This window comes from Cervus elaphus, chromosome 13 (assembly GCF_910594005.1).
Source record: "Cervus elaphus chromosome 13, mCerEla1.1, whole genome shotgun sequence".
NCBI lineage: Eukaryota > Metazoa > Chordata > Mammalia > Artiodactyla > Cervidae > Cervus > Cervus elaphus.
The window spans coordinates 47,107,880-47,114,038 of NC_057827.1; the positions used below are offsets into that span (position 1 = coordinate 47,107,880).

At 38.3% G+C, this 6,159-nt stretch overlaps 1 non-coding gene across 1 annotated transcript; it reads right to left on the reverse strand.

The window, feature by feature from the left end:
• Positions 1 to 5,850: 5,850 nt before the first annotated feature.
• LOC122707279 lies at positions 5,851 to 5,957 on the reverse strand. Its single transcript, XR_006344791.1, has one exon. It is a non-coding gene; the product is annotated as a U6 spliceosomal RNA (small nuclear RNA).
• Between the last annotated feature and the right edge of the window lie 202 nt (positions 5,958 to 6,159).

Consider the following 6,159-nt stretch of genomic DNA (forward strand, 5'->3'; position numbering starts at 1 on the left):
CTGTACCACACGTGGAACTCTGCTCACTATGATGTGGCAGCTGGCTGGGAGGGGAGGATACATGTGTATGCGTGGCCGAGCCTCTTCACTCTTCACCTGAAACTATCACAGCATTGTTAATCGGCTATACTCTAATATAAAATTAAAAGCTTTTTTAAAAAGATAAATGAGGTCCAAAAACATGTGCATAAATTTTCTCTGGAGTATTTAAAATTTTATCTGGTCTTAACACATTTTAATACAGATGAATTCATCAAATATGGAACTATGTCTGATATAGGAATAGAGAGGGACGGAAGACAGAAACAAAATCAGAATTATCTAGCAGAAGGCCAGTTCACTCTTGTCAATGTTTAGGAGCAATCAGACCAAAAAATACTGACTCACACTAACTAAAAATGTACAGAAGACCTGAGGAAGGTATCTGGCTGGTACTGTATTAAAGTGAGAAATAGAAATGTCACACAGATTGGAATTATTCAGGTTGGCATAACAATCTCTTTTTCTCCCTGTAGTCAGGGAAAACCAACTGGTAATCAGAAATCACTCATTACCATGAGAAATCACTGTGAAATAATCAGAAATATTTAAAATCTGTATCTTTTCTGCATTCTCTCTCTATGCGAGCAGACCTTCACTGGAACCAGAAAATTGCTGTAGGGACATGGAATCAGAGAAAGGGCAGTCAGATAAAGCTCATGTTCTAAGAATCAGGCCACAACAGATACCCTAGAGACACTCTTGGCCTCTGAGACTGGAATTTCCAGAAGTCTGATGGTACATTCTCCCACTCCCAGAGACATAGCTGTTATGGGATAAAAGGGATCCTTGGTGATTCTCTTTTTCCTATGCTTCCCACATGGACCAAGCCCTCTTCTTTAGACACATTATTTCTTCACATAAGTGCATACGAGGTTACAGTCTTGCAAGCCTGGACACCAGGCTTTCTCTTCTAAGTGACTTTTCACATCTCTCGCTGGCTCCATCAGCGCTGACCTTGCAGGGCAAGTCTACTGCCCTCACTTCTTGGTTCTAGGAGACATACTCCAGCCCCCAAGAACCAACCATCTTGACATCACCTTGTGAAAGACACACACCTGGTTCTGAAACACAGGTTCAAAACTGATTTCTGCTTTGACCTTCCTAGAGCTTCACTAATTGTGTCAGTTTCCCTTCTAGATGAACAAATCCTAATGGTTTGAAACAAACAAACAAAAATCTTGGTATTTATCTAACAAAAAACATGGTTTGCCCATTCATCATAAATTGCTTTTTTACCATTGCATTTTGTTCCCGTTTTCAAGTAGGCATTGTTCAATATGCATGTGTTGAAAATACTATTAATAACTTACATTATAGGCCTATAGGTTCATACATAACCTCACTTTAACTCAGGTCTTGCTATCTCCTCATCTTCAAGCTTTTTAAAATGGAATTCTATTCAAACCAAACTAATAAAGAAACATGTAGAATCACTGAAAAATTACTTGGTGTCACATTAAGATGGCAGACTGAATTTTTGTCCCTTGATACCTAACAGAATGAGAAAAAAATCACAAAAGCCAACACATTTCCATAACAGCAGCCAAATACAAAAGGGGTCATAATCTAAGTTAATAAGTTTCAACAGGACACATTTTAGAACAAAGAGAAAGGGCTAAGGACAAACCCATTTCTGAACAATCCCTTGTCCTTTCCCCCAAGGATTAAAACTTTATTTTAACAAAATATTGAGAATTCTCCCTAATGCCCACAGACCTGGAGAATAGCGAGCAGCATGGTTAGCATCACCTGTGTCCTCTCCTGACAGGAACCATTGCTAAGAGAAACATATGAAATGGAGAAAATCAGTGACAAGGTAGACCTGAGCCAAAGCAAGCACTCTGAGCACTAGTCACTACTGAGATGTTCAACACACCTCAAACAACGTGTGGTGGAGCTGTAGGGAATGCATGGGAAAAGTCTCTGAAGGGGGCCAAGAGAGTCTAATGAAGACTGCTGAACTCTGAGATGAGCTCTCTTCCCGTTATCCACCCACCTCCCACCTAAGCCCAAGATCCTGCCATATTCTCACACTATGAAAAAGTAGAAACTCAGTCTCATACTGTAATTTAAGAAGAGAAACAAATTGGCTTGCAATATTGCAGGAATAAAGTTAAAAACTCATCCAAACTATGACAGAGCAAACAGAAAATCTAGACCAAGTAGCCCTAAGACGAGCAAGATATAAAGTAAGCAAACAAATATAAGCCAGTATGGAAACTATACACTCAAATACAGCAAAACAAGCCAAAAACCAGGGCATTGGACTCTTAATCTTATCACCCCTGTCACCAGCCACCCAATTTTACTCCTAGGCAGCAGTGGTGGTTTAGTCGCTCAGTCGTGTCCAACTCTTTGTGACTCCATGACCTCTAGACTCCCGTGTCCATGGGGTTTTCCAGGCAAAAATAGTGAAGTGGGTTACCATTTCCTTCTCCAGGGCATCTTCCCGACCCAAGAACTAAATCCACATCTCCTGTGTCTCCTGCATCACAGGTGGATTCTTTATCCACTGAGATATCAGGGAAACCCAAGCACTGGACCCTAGGACAACTAAATAAGAATTTTTTAAATCAAGAATTCAAGGACAAAATAATAATGGTTGGGGTGAAAAGGTAGGTTAGAAAAACTAAGTTGATAACTGAAGCAACATTACTATAAAATGAATACAAAAATTAGAAAAATCCAGGACTTGATTAAGTACTCCTGAAAATTCATTACCAATGTGCAAGAATGACTTGAAAAGGAAATGGCAGCCCACTCCAGTATTCTTGCCTGGAGAATCCCATGGACAGAGGAGCCTGGTGGGCTACAGTCCATGAGGTCGCAAAGAGTCAAGACACGACTGAGCAAAACAAGGAGGAGTAAGAATGACTAGAGATAAGTGCAGTAAAAGCAGAGGAAAAGACAAATATAAAGAAATTAATGAGAACAGATATGGAAGACATAGAAAAAGACCTTTCAATGTAGGATAATCAGGATTCCTGAAGTATATCCCTCCTCCCCCAATGAAACAGAAGACATGTTCAAAGATATAAGAGCATTCTCCTGAAATGAAAAACTAAAGCTACATACAGATTGTGTTCTGGGACTGTATGATACAGTAAGTTCAAAATTGAGACAAATCCTAGTTACATTATTGAACTCCAAGGATTAAAATAAATGAAAGAAATTATTCATCATCCAGACACCCAAATCAAAATCACCTAAAGAAGAAAGGAAAAAAAAAAATCAGTTTTCTTCAAAATTCAGTGCCAGAAGACACTGAAGCAGTGTCTATGATATTTTAATGGAAAGAAAGTGTGGCTCAGGTTATGTCTGGCCATAGTTCATCTGGGTACAATGGGAAGATACTGGTACACATGAAACACACAAGTAGCTTCTTGAAAAACTTTATGATCATGAAATCCAACCAATTAAGACATGCAGCAAAATAATTAATTCAAAAATAAAGAAGTCATGTTAAGAAGGTCAAATGGTAAACACTGAATGCACTTAAAAATTGGTTCAGTACCACTACAGAAATTAGGACTACTTAAGATAATGTGAATGTTGTAAGCCTGTGCTATAAAAAATAATATAACAAAACCCGAGAGGTACGGGAGAAGAGATGAAGAGAAGAATAGGAGTGTCAATGTCCTCATCCTTCAAAGGTAGATACCGTCTACAATGAAACCCTAGTTAAATAACTATGATTCCATACAACTGAAGGCTTGCCTTAATTATTTTTAAACCTTAGAAGGACCTTTTAGTAAATAGTATCTCTTCTGGAAACAACGTGTTCATCAACAGATGAATGGATAAAGAAAATGTGGTCTATGAATATACACATACAGGGAATTCTCTGGTGGTCCAGAGATTAGGGCTCGATCCTTTCACTTCAGGGGGCCCAGTTCAATCCCTGGTTAGAGAACTAAGATCCCACAAGCTTCATGAAACGGCCAAAAAGATAAATTTTAAATAAATAAATATACACACACATACACACAAAATGGAATACTACTCAGCCACTAAAAAGATAGAATCTTGCCATTTGCAACAACATGGATGGACCTTTAAGGATATTATGCTAAGTGAAATAAATCAGACAAGTATCGTATGATTTCATTTACATGTGGAATATAAACAATAAACAAGCAAACCAAACCAAAGAAAACACAGATACAGAGAACAGATTAGTGGTTACCAGAAGGGAAGAGGGGTGGGGGAAGGTGAAATGGGTACAGGGGGTTAACTATATCGTGAGAAATTGGTGATGAGTATGCTGTAGTGTATATAGAAGTAGAAACATAATGTTGTTCATTATGTTAGAAACCAATGTTATCTCATTAAAAAAAATAAAATGCTATCTCTTGTGATAGAAAAAAAGTTATTATTCAACATTTTTTTAGTTTTACTTGTATATTTTTCTTCTATTAAAGTCAGTAAACTTAAACTAAGTATTTCTTTATACCATGATTCAAATTTTTAAAGTTGGGTTTTTTTTAACATTTTCTGTAAATTTTCAAACAACCCCAAAAGTAAACCATCATATATCTATTATCTAACTTCACAGTTACTAAAATTTTTACCTTTTTCTCTCTCTCTCTCTCACATACACACATTGAGAAATATTTGCAGTTTGACTACTAAAGAACAGTAACATCTAGAAAGTAGAATATGGGATGATTTAAATTTTATCCTTGTATTTTTTGCCCTGTTGAGTTCTTTGTTAAGAGCCTATAATATTATAAGAAACAGAAATGATATATTTTCCTCCTTCCTAGCCACCCCCACACCTTTCCAAAATAACTAGAAGCAAGTAAGTCAGATCACTAACATTGATAGGTGTGGTGAAAATGTACATAATTATTTTTATCTTTTCTGTTTTTCATTTCCAAAATCAGGAAGACTATTGGAGAGAGCAATGAGAAGATACACCAGACAAATTGGCAGATTCCCAGTAGACATTCTTATCCTCCCCTCAAATCCTTTTCAATCTTGCTACAAAGCCTCAGGGTTAAAATGTGCCCCCTCTCTGTTTTAGAAAAGAGCTGTATGTGGACTACCTTATTCAAGCTTCATAACAACCCTCGATATTCTTGTGATTACAACTTCATAGATGAGGAAACCAAAGTATAAAGAAGTTAAGTAACTTGTCCAAGGCCAACCACTAGTAATCACTGGAGCTGGGCTTCAGACTCAGGTGGAAAAGCAATTCCTGAGGCCCAGATCCTCCTCATCCCCTCCTTCTTGCTTAGAGAAAGGAAGCCTAGGGTTTTCTTTTTTGCTAAATCACTTTTTTTTTCCCCCATTTATTTTTATTAGTTGGAGGCTAATTACTTTGCAGTATTGTAGTGGTTTTTGCCATACATTGACATGAATCAGCCATGGATTTACATGTGTTCCCCATCCCGGTCCCCCCTCCCGCCTCCCTCTCCATCCCATCCCTCTGGGTCTTCCCAGTGCACCAGCCCTGAGCACTTGTCTCATGCATCCAACCTGGGTGGTGATCTGTTTCACCCCTGATAGTATACTTGTTTCAGTGCTATTCTCTCAGAACATCCCACCCTCGCCTTCTCCCACAGAGTCCAAAAGCCTGTTCTGTACATCTGTGTTTCTTTTTCTGTTTTGCATATAGGGTTATTGTTACCATCTTTTAAAATTCCATATATATGCATTAGTATACTGTATTGATCTTTATCTTTCTGGCTTACTTCACTCTGTATAATGGGCTCCAGTTTCATCCATCTCATTAGAACTGATTCAAATGAATTCTTTTTAATGGCTGAGTAATATTCCATAGTGTATATGTACCATAGCTTCCTTAAAAATATGGAATGCTTCACGAATTTGCGTGTCATCCTTGTGCAGGGGCCATGCTAATCTTCTCTGTATCGTTCCAATTTTAGTATATGTGCTGCCGAAGTGAGCACTAAATCACTTCTTTTGTGTCGGACTCTTTGTGACCCCATGGACTATAGCCCACCAGGCTCCTCTGTCTCTGAGATTCTCCAGGCAAGAGTACTGGAGTGGGTTGCCATGCCCTCCTCTAGGCCATCTTCCTGATCCAGGGATTGAACCCATGTCTCTTATGTCTTCTGCATTGGCAGGTAAATTCTTTACCACTAGCACCAT